Source organism: Macrotis lagotis, chromosome 1 (assembly GCF_037893015.1).
Source record: "Macrotis lagotis isolate mMagLag1 chromosome 1, bilby.v1.9.chrom.fasta, whole genome shotgun sequence".
Classification (NCBI taxonomy): Eukaryota; Metazoa; Chordata; class Mammalia; order Peramelemorphia; family Peramelidae; genus Macrotis; species Macrotis lagotis.
Window position 1 is genome coordinate 612,435,324 of NC_133658.1, and position 11,449 is coordinate 612,446,772.

An 11,449-nucleotide genomic window follows, 5' to 3' on the forward strand; every position below is an offset into this window, starting at 1 on the left:
AGTACTCTTACTCAAAAGAATTCTGCAGAGAAGGACTTTTTAACAATGTTAAGGGGTCCATGAGCTCAGATGAGAAGGAAAATTTGACTTTATTCCAATATAACTGAATTTTTTGTAATTCTGTCCATTTTTTAAATCTATTTAACACCATTATTCCAAAGACTGTCAAAGGGGTCCATGACACAAAAACAGTTAAGAATCTATGCTATAAGGGGCAGCTAGGTGTCATAGTGGATAAAGCACCGGCCCTGGAATCAGGAGTACCTGGGTTCAAATCTGGCCTCAGACACTTAATAATTACCTAGCTGTGTGGCCTTGGGCAAGCCACTTAACCCCATTTGCCTTGCAAAAACCTTAAAAAAAAGAATCTATGCTATAGAATAAGAAAGGGAGAAAAATAATTCAGATTGTTGATTCATTTGTTATCACATCAAGGGAGGCAAGGCACCTGAAGTGTGAAGATGGAAGGCAGCAGCTCCAGCAAGACCACAAGTTTCTTCCTTACTGGGGCTTCCTGTATCCAGTGGAAGATATAAGAAGTAGGGTCAGAGGGGTGGTGAAGTTCAAATGAGATATTGGACATAAAACACTTTGAAGACCTTAAAACAGGTTAGAAATGCCAGTTATCATTAGTAACAGCAGCAGCAGCAGCAGCAGCAGTAGTAGTAGTAATTATTGATTGTTCTACTAGGCCTCTAATGTAGTGATGACTTCATCACCTCAGCCTACCACTATATTCCTGCAAAGGTATGTTTATAAGCATTTTAAAGAGTGTTCTGGTAAAGATTTAACTAGAGTTTGGGGGATGGGAGGAAGAAATGCACATCACACATAATTGAAAAAAAGTTTTTTCTTCTCTCCAATCCAAGCTTCTGTTTAATTCACATTATTGACATTTTAAAAATCTAGACAACTAATAAAGTGATACATCAAACCCTGAATTATGGTAATTCTTCATTTCTGAGATATAAATGGTCACACTTAGAAATTAATTATTGGCTTGAACCTCGAGTTAGTTGGCTCTAGAATATATCTGAATGGGAACACTTAGGGGCTAGAATACAGGACATGGAATCAGAAACAGTTGGATTCTAGTTGATCTCTGATACTTTTTTGTTTTATATATTTTATTTCCCCCTCAATTACATGTAAAAATAAGTTTCAACATTTGTTTTTAAAACCTTGAGTTCCATTTTCTCTCCCTTCCTCCCACTCTACTCCACCTCATTGAGACAAGTTATTTTATCTAAGCTAAAAATGTGTAGTCATGAAAAACATTAACACAAAAGTCATGTTGTAAAAGTAAACATAACCCTCCCCCCAAAAAAGATAAATCTCTGGAAAAAATAAAGTAAAAAAAATAAGTCTGCTTCTGTATTCGGACACCATCAACTCTGTGTTTGGGATGGATAGTATTCTTTATCATAAGTGATACTGATACTTACTTTCTGTGTGACACTGAGCTGATCACTTAACCCTTGATATCTGACTCAATTTTCCTCTCTTGTAAAATGGAGATCATAAGAGCTGATATCATAGGCTTTTTGTGAGCATCAAATGAAATGAACTCAATAAGTGTTTGTTTTTGTTAGCTTTTGGTTTGTATTTTGGAGCTTGATACACTATATTGTACTTATACAACTTATTTTCTTTGAATGATAGAAAGAAAGAGAATAGGTGATAGTCTTTTGTGTAAGAAGTATGTGACTAGAGGGATCTGGTTTTCCTGAGTCTTCTTTCCAAGTATGTTCTTGTTTATGTTCACTTGTATTATGTATGTCTTTGAGAAGTCTTGTGTAATGAGTCATACTTCAAGGTGTTTGAGGTCTTGAGTAAGAGTCACTAGTTAGGTGAGCCCCAGTTTGAGTGCATACTATCTCTCAGCCTATTATCATAAAACTAGGAAATACTGTAGTAGCAGAGGTAATATTCAAACTGAGATCTTTTGGGCTCCAAGTCCAACTCTTTTTCTATTATATTATCATGTTTCTGAGATGAATTAGGAGTAAGAGGATAGACCTTCATGATGAATATCAAGTCTGGCCTTGGGAAAATTGGGAAGTTGGTAAAGTTTATCTCTCAAGACTTCCATTTCTGTGATCTTTTTTTTTCCCTTCTGAAATGGCTTTGTCCAGCTTCTTCATTAGGATGCCCTCTTGTAAGTCATTTGAACCACAGAATTTACATGATCTTAGACCTTTATTTTACCAAAGAGAAAACTAAAACCAAGACAAATTAAGTGATTTGCCCCAGACCCTTTGATTTAAGGGACAATACTCTTGTTTATTGTACCATGATGCCTCCCAGGCAATAACAAGAATAAGGTTTTTATGTGTGTATAAATGTGTAAGTGCAATGGCCTAAAATAGCAACACAGAAATAGCCATCTACTCTGCCCATGCATAAGACTGACCTTGACTTCACACTTAGTGTAAAATCATTATCATTTTCCTAGGATTCTGCACACAGAGAACAGTAGGGGTGTGCTTTGGCCCCCTTACTTTTGATCTCTCATCTTTAGAAGTTTTTCTAATAAGAGAAAAAAAAGTCACATAGATTCAGTGTTTTATAATAGCATCTCAGCCTATGGACTGAAGAGAAGTGCATACTGGGCATTACAAGAACTGTGAAGTCAATATTAGACCACCATTGAACTAGATGTGTATCCCAACCTCTTACCTTCCACCAACTGCTGACAATAGACCTCGGGGTCTTCAGGTCATTGGGCTGTAAAATGGAAAGAGGTATAAATTAGATGATCACTAAGGTCACTTCCAATTCTAACATCCTCTAATTTTCTGATCCAGATTCAATTAGGCTGCACAGAAAACAGTGGGGTCCAGGGAAGAAATTGCTTGCATCCTTAGTGGGTGCCTGCAAAGTTGTATGCGGATTAAGCATTCTCTCAGATCTTTTCCATCGATGCAATTAAAGATTCACTCCTTTTATTTCTGCTTTTGTGCTCCAACTGTTAGCATGTGCAAGAAAAACCCCCACTAAGAACCACATTGGACATAAGGATAAAAGAATCCAATTAGCCAAAGGGGAAACCACTTAAGGAACGTAGTGGAAGACAACTGATCATCTCTGTCAAGACTTCTAATTCTGATAGAAGCAAAAACCAAGGATGTTCGGACATTGTCTTTCTTTGTTTTTGTTCAGTCATATTGAAAGGACAATATCTCTGAAGAGGGGATGGTAATGGGTAGTTGAAATACTAGATACAAAAAATATTCATGAATCTCTTGGTTTCTGGCACATAACCCCTCTCCAGACCACTTGCAGATATTTTCCAAAGTCTAGGTGGGTACAAAAGAATTACTTTGCTTTCCATACCAGCTATAGGCACTGATTCCTACCCATGTTCTTCTGCCCCGATCTGACACCTGATATTTGGGGAATAGTCAAAAGATCCTTGATCATACCATATTCCTGCCGATGAGAATTTGACAAAATAATTTTAACCTTATGGACCCCAGTTTCCTGGTTTGTAAAATGAGAGTACTGGACTTGCCTCATTGGTTAGCCTCAGAGATTCCTTCTAGCTCTTGATCTATGAACCTATTATTGATGATGAAATAAATTATTGACTCTTGACTCTGATTAGACATGAGTATGCTCTTGCCTCCTACTTGAAAGAGGATTTGGAAAACTGATCTGTTACTCTGAATCTGATTATGCTGCCCTTGATTTTTAAAAGGCTTTTTCAAAAGTTTAGAGAAAAGTTAGATAGACTCTTAAGAACTAAAATTCTAGAGAGACATAAATCTAGGTGAGATAGTTAAGATCTAAAGAATGAAATTCTAAAGATACGATGCATAAAAAGGAAAAAGAGGAGGGGGGGATAAGAATATCTAAAGATACTAAAGTAAATAAACAGGGAACATATTTGACCAACTTTGATTTTTAAAATACATGTCCAAAAGGTAGAAACAAAATGGAGGATGAATCCATGATCTTTTTTTCTAACTTCTTTGATTTTCAAGACTGCAACTTTTTTTAGAAGAGCTGAGGCACATGAAGAATCCCCAGATCACTAAAAGATCTTTTTTAAAAACTATCTGCTTAAAATGGAGGGTTAGAGAGAGAAGAGAACTTGGTATGGATGGAATAATAATAGCAGATGATGGAGAGAAGGAAAAACTATTCAATTATCTTATTGTGTATGTGTGTGTGTGTGTGTGTGTGTGTGTGTGTGTGTGTGTGTGTGTTGTCCTTTTAAGAAGAATAATCTTTGGGACTAGAAAAGACAGAAGTTGAAATCCAAAATAATCAAGACAATGATAAGTGTGCACTTAGCTTCCCTTTATACATTCAAGTTCTATTCCCAGATAAATTAAATCCCAAGGCACTAAAAGATTGGAAACATATGATTGTCAAGAGACTACCAGGAATCTCAAAAGTTTGTGGAGCATAAACAATCTATTGCTTGGGAGAGGACAAATATTCTGATTTTAAAAAAGATGACAAAAAAGGTTGAGTCTACTGTTCAAGCTCACAAAGAGCCTTGCTATGTTGTATGTCCCTTCATCGATGTAGTTCATGAACCCAGTTTTAAAAAATAAAATCAAAGCCTATTGAACAATGTGTTGGTCAGCCTCTTGGAATCTCACTTGGCAGGTTCTTGGACCATCTCCAATGATATGCTCAATGTCTATTTAGTGGTAATTTATTATTTTGATTTCTGTCCTAGACAAATTATGGTATATTTTATTAAAAGGTCACTGAACCTCTCAAAAATAAGGCAGTAATCACAGGCTGAATGACTTTAAGAAGGGGTAATAACAGATTAATTTTATTTTCTTTTTCAACAGGATAGAATAGGGAAATACATTAGATGGAATTTACCTAGATGATAGCAATGCATAAGCCTTGTTAAAGGCTCCCTTGGAATCAGAGAGGAGTAGATTGAGTGACATGGGTAAGATAACAATACAGTTAGGTGGAATTGGAGTGGTATGGTAGATAGACTGCTGGACCTGAAGTCAAGAAGTCATCTTTTTGAGTTCAAATATAGCCTCAGACATTTTTATTAGCTTTGTGACCTGGGTAAGTTACTTAGCCTTCTTTACCTTCATTTCCATATTTGTAAATGAGCTAGAGAAGAAAATGCCAACCACTCCAGTATCTTTCCCAAAAAAACCCTAAATTGGGTTACAGCGAAGATGGCATGACTAAAACATGACTGAACAACTAGAACTGGACCCAAAGACTAGTCATTAATGGTTCCATGTCATCTAGGAATATGGTCTCAAGTGGAGTACTCCAAGGAACTATCTTTGGCATTATGCAGTTTGAAATTTCTACCAATAACTTACATAAAAGCAAAGATGGCTTAGGATGTATAGGTAATACATTAGATGACAGAATTCAAAAAGATCTCAATAGGTCAGAACATTGAGGAGAAATCTAAGAAGATGAAATTCAACAGGAAAACCTACAAAGTCTTATTCAGGAGTTTGAGATCTTACCTTCACAATTACAAGCTCATAAGGATCATAGTCTAGAGCTGGAAGGGACAATGGAGGCCATCTAATCAATGCTCTCATTTTACAGACACGGAGAAATGTTGCTAGACAGCAATTTATTTGAAAAAAAAAAAAACAGAGCATTGGAGGCCTGACAGCTAAATACAAGTCAACAGGATGAAATGAAAATCCTCAAACTTTATGTGATCCAAAGAGATGTCAAGATAGGAATAGCATTCAGGACTACTAAGTTAATAGTTCCACTGTACCTTGCAGTGGAATATGCCATTTGGGGAGTATTATTTTCAAGTTCTGAGTACCACATTTTAGAAAGGGGGAGTATCAGACAAGGGCAACTAGGATGAAGAAGGATTTAAGTTCCTGCCACACAAGATTGGTTAAAGGAGCTAGGGATGTTTATCCTGGAGAAGACTTAGAGGAGACATAATAGATACCTTCATGTATTTAAACTAGAGTCATAACAAAAGAAAGGTAAGAGAGGGACTTCCTCAGGGCTGGATAAACTGAAGGGAACAAAAAAAATGTATAAAATATGGATCACCTACCTCAAACTCACTGCCATTAGGATTGGGGGGGTGCAATTTTATATTCTTGCCTCAGGCATAAAATTATCTAGCTACCTTGCAGATCTGAAGGGCTGTCACTTGGAAAGGAAATTAGGCTTGTACCACTTTGCCCGGGGTGGGGGGGGTAGAACTGGGAGTACTGGCTACAAATTGCAAAGAGGCAGATTTTGGCTCAAAGTAGGAAAAACTTCTTAAGCATTAGTTTTGTCTAGAAGTGAAATTGCCTCACTCCTTTTCTCTCTGCATTCGGGTAATGGTTTCTCCTTGTTAGAGGTCTTTACAAAGGATACAGGTTAATAATTGTTTGGTCAATTGTAGCTTTGATTCTTCATTTGGTGTAGGTTGAACCAGATGGTGTTTGAGATCTCTTTCAACTCTGATATTCTATGAGAAGAAGTTTACTGACACTCTGGGAAAAGGACAATTATCTGGGAAATGGCTGCTAGAGGCTGTTCAGGTCTGAATTACATCACTTTGCAGCCTTAACTTAGTTCCAGAGCAATGGTTCTGGGTCCTTCTGCTACAAGGTCCTTCATTGTGGGCAGCACAGTGGAGCACCAGAGGACAGGAAAAATCAATACTTCTTATAAGATGAATTTGCTGTTCAATCATTTCTGTCATGTCTGACATTTTGTGACCCCATTTGGGGTTTTCTTGGCCAAAAAGTATTGATGTGGTTTCCCATTTCCTTCTCTAGCTCATTTTACAAATGAGGAAAGAAAGGGAAACAAGGTTAAGTGGCTTGCTCAAGGCTACACAGTTACTAAGTATCTGAGGTTGGATTTGAACTCAAAAAGAATTTTCCTGACTTCTAGTCCAATGTTCTGTATATTGTGTTAGCTAGCCTATCCTCATAAGATGTATACTCATGTAACTTGGTTTGGAATTGGAACACCTTTGGAAGTAAATATCAGCAAAAGGTTTTGAACCATAAGAGACTTTATAGATTTGTTAATCTAAATCCTTGTTTTTTATAGAATGGTAAACTGAGGACCAGAGAGGTTGAGTGACTTAGCTAAAGTCACACATCTTACAGCGAAATTGTGAAGTAGGTGAAATTTGTTCAGCTTGCAACAGTATGTTAGACTTTTTCAACAGGATAGAATAGGGAAATACATTAGATGGAATTTACCTAGATGTTAGCAATGCATAAGCCTTGTTAAAGGCTCTCTTGGAATCAGAGAGGAGTAGATTGAGTGATATGGGTAAGATAACAATACAGTTAGGTGGGATTGGAGTGGTAAGGTGAATAGACTGCTGGACCTGAAATCAGGAAGTTATCTTTTTTGAGTTCAAATATAGCCTCATACATTTTTATTAGCTTTGTGACCTGGGTAAGTTACTTAACCCTCTTTACCTCCATTTCCAGGAAAGCAGGTCTGGTACTTAATAGGATTTTTTGGAAGCATCCCGGTACTGCCTTAAGGTTTTCTTCCTTCAGGGTTTTGTTTTGTTTTTTTTTTTATTTTTGGTGTTAAAACTTTTATTTTCTTAGACTTCAGAGTTTATATATGCAAATATGGAGGGAAAAGAATGTAACTCAATAAAAGAAAGACAGTTCTGCTTCTGGTTTTTAAAAATATTTTCTTTATTTTTCCAACTGTATGCAAAGATAATTTTCAACAATCATATTTTGTAAAGTTCTAAGTTTCACATCATTTCCCCTTCCCCCCCTCCTCTGTTTGATAGAAAACAATCTAATATATACATGGATAACTATATTAAACATATATCCATATTAATCATGTTGTGAAAGAAGAATCGAATCAAAAAGGGAAAAAAGACGTGAGGGAAAAAATCTTGAAAAATAAAATTAATCTATAAAATTAAAACAGCAAGCTTTGACTTATATTTGAATTCCATAGTTATTTCTCTGGATGGGGATAGTATTTTCCATCACAAGCCATTTAGAATTGTCCTTTATTATTGTACTCCTGAGATGAGTAATTCCATAACAGTTGCTCAACATACAATGCTGCTGTTAGTGTGTACAATGTTCTTCTGGTTCTACTCATTTCACTCAGTATCAGTTCATGCAAATGTCTCCAGATTTTTCTGAAGTCTGGTCCCTCATGATTACAGAATCATAGTACTTCATCACATTCATATACCATAATTTGTTCAGTCATTCCCCACTGAGGGGCATCCCTTCAATTTCCAATTCTTTGCCACCACAAAAAGAGGTGTTATAAATATTTTTGTACATTTGGGGATTTTTATCCTTTTTTGTGATCTCTTTGGGATACAGATCTAGTAGTGGTATTTCTGGATCAAAGGGTATTCACAGTTTTGTTGCCTTTTGGCATAGTTTAAAATTGCTCTCCAGAATTGTTGGATCAGTTCATAACTCCACCAACAAAGTAATAGTGTCCTAGTTTTCCCACATCCCCTCCAATAGTGATCATTTTCCATTTTTTGTCAATCTGAGAAGTGGGAGTTAGTACCTCAGAGTTGTTTTAATTTGAATTTCTCTGATCATTAATGATTTAGAGCATTTTTTTCATATGACCATAGATAGCTTTAATTTCTTCACCTGAGAACTACCTATTCATAAGCTTTGACCATTTATCAATTGCAGAATGGTATATTCTTATAAATTTGATTCAGTTCTCTCCATATATATTTTAGAAATGAGCCCTTTATCAGAAACAGTAGATGCAAAAAAATGTTTACCAATTTACTGTATTCCTTTTAACCTTGGTTGCACTGGTTTTATTTGTGGAAAAATTGTTAATGTAATCAAAATTATCCATTTTGCATTTTAGCTCTTCTTTGATCATAAATTGTTCCCCTTTCCATAGATCTGACAGATAAACTTTGCTGTTCTCCTAATTGGTTAATATCATCTTTTATGTCTAAAAGCCTATATACAAATTTACCTTATCTTGGTATAAGGTATGAGATATTGGTCTATGCTTAGTTTCCTGTATATTATCTTCCACTTTTCCCAGCAGTTTTTTTTTTTGTTTAGATTTTTGCAAGGCAAATGGGGTTAAGTGGCTTGCCCAAGGACACACAACTGGGTAATTATTAAATGTCTGAGACTGGATTTGAACCCAGGTACTCCTGACTCCAGGGCCGGCCCTCCCAGCAGTTTTGTAAATCAGAATGAGCTCTTGTCCCAAAAGTTAGAGTCTTTGAGTTTATCAAGCAACAGATTAAAATAGTAATCTACTATTGATAATGGCAGTAATCTACTAATTTTTTACTTAACCTATTCCACTGATCTACAACTCTATTTCTCAGCCAGTACTAAACAGTTTTGAGGACTAATGTTTTATAATAAAATTTTAGATCTCGTATGACAAGCCACCTTCTTTTGCATTTTTTTATTAATTCCCTTGATATTCTTGGCTTTTGTTCCTCCATGTGAATTTTATTACTAATTTTTTTTTACCTCAAAAAGTATTTTTGGTAGTTTGAATTATATAGCATTGAATAAGTAATATAATTTAAGTAGAACTGTCATTTTTGCTATATTAATTTGACCTACCCATGAACAGTTGACATTGATATTTGCATAAAAAATGTTTTATAGCTGTTTTCATGTAGTTTGTGAAATATCTTGGCAGGGAGATTCCCAAGTATTTTATGTTGTCTAGAAGTAGTTTAAATGACATTTCTCTTTCTTGCTGTTGGACTTTATTGATAATATATAGAAACATTGATGATGTATGGAGGTTTATGTTATATCCCTGCAACTATGATAAGGTTGATAATTATTTCAATTAGTTTTTAGTTGATTTTCTAGGATTGTCTTTGTTTAGCATAATATCATCTGCAATAAATGAGAGTTGTGTTTCTTCTTTGCCTCATCTTTTCCTTCAATTTTTTTTTCTTCTCTTATTGCTAAAGCTAACATTCCTAATATAATATTGAATAATAGTGGTAATAACAGGCATCCTTGTTTCAGCCCTTATCTTATTGGGAATATGTCTAGCTTATCCCCAATATGTATAGCATTTATTGATTGTTTTAGATAGATACCGCTTATCATTTTAAGGAAAATATTTATTTCTATGTTCTGTAGTTTTTTTTTAAAAAATAGGAATGGATGCTGTGTTTTGTCAAAGGCTTTTTCAGCATCTAATGAAATAATCATATAATTTCTGTTAGTTTTGTATTGATGTAAAAAATTATGCTGATAGTTTCCCTAATACTAAATCAATCCTACCTGATTATATTATCCTAGTGATAACTTGTAATCTCTTTGCTAATATTTTATTTAAAATTTTTGCATCATTCATTAGAGAAATTGGTCTATAATTTTCTTTCTATCTTTTGACTCTTCCTGGTTTAGGTATCAAAACCTAATTGGTGTCATAGCAGAAATTTGACAGAACTGCTTCTTCACCTATTTTTTCAAATAGTGTACATAAGCTCATTAAATATTTGGTAGAATTCACTTGTGAAGCCATTTGGCCAGGAAGTTTTTTTTTTCTTAGGGAGTTCATTAATAACTCGTTCAATTTCTTTTTTCTGAATTTAAGCATTTAATTTCTTCTGTTAATCTGGGTGATTTCTATTTTTTGTAAATATTCACCCATTTCACTTTAATTGTCAAATTTATGTGCATCCAGATGGGTAAAATAGCTCTGAATTATTACTTTACTTTCTTCCACATCAATGATAAATTCACCTTTTTTCATTTTTGATACTGGTAATTTTATTTTCTTATTTCTTTTTTTAATCAAACTAACCAGGGTTTATCTGTTTTATTGGCATTTTCATAAAATCAACTCTTGGTTTTTTTTTATTAATTCACTAATTTTCTTACTTTTGATTTTTATTAATCTCTCCTTTGATTTTCAGAATTTCTAATTTGGCATTAAATTGGGGATTTTTAATTTGTTCTTTCTCTAGATTTTTTAGTTGTATTGATCTCCTCTTTCTCTATTTTATAAAAATTTCCCTAATGACTGCTTTGGCTATATCCCATAAGTTTTGGTATGTTGTTCCATTGTCATTCTCTTAGATGAAATTATTAATTATTTCCATGATTTGTTGTTTATTCTATTAAATTAGCTATTTGGTTTCCAATTAATTTTACTCTATCTTTCCATAGTTTTTTATTACATGTGATTTTTATTGCATCATGATCTGAAAATGAAGCATTTAATATTTATGCCTTACTGCATTTGACTGGTAGGTTTTTATGCCCTGATGCATGGTCATGCTGAGAAAAAAATATATTCCTTTCTATCCCCCAATAAGTTTTCTCCAGAGGTCTATCATATCTAACTTTTCTAACATTCTATTTACCTCTTTAACTTCCTTCTGTTTTTGATTAGATTTCTCTAATTCAAGAGAAAGAGATTGAGATCTCCCACAATTTTCGTTTTGCTCTCTGTGTCTTCCTGTAACTCATTTAGCTTTTCCTTTAAGAATCTTGTT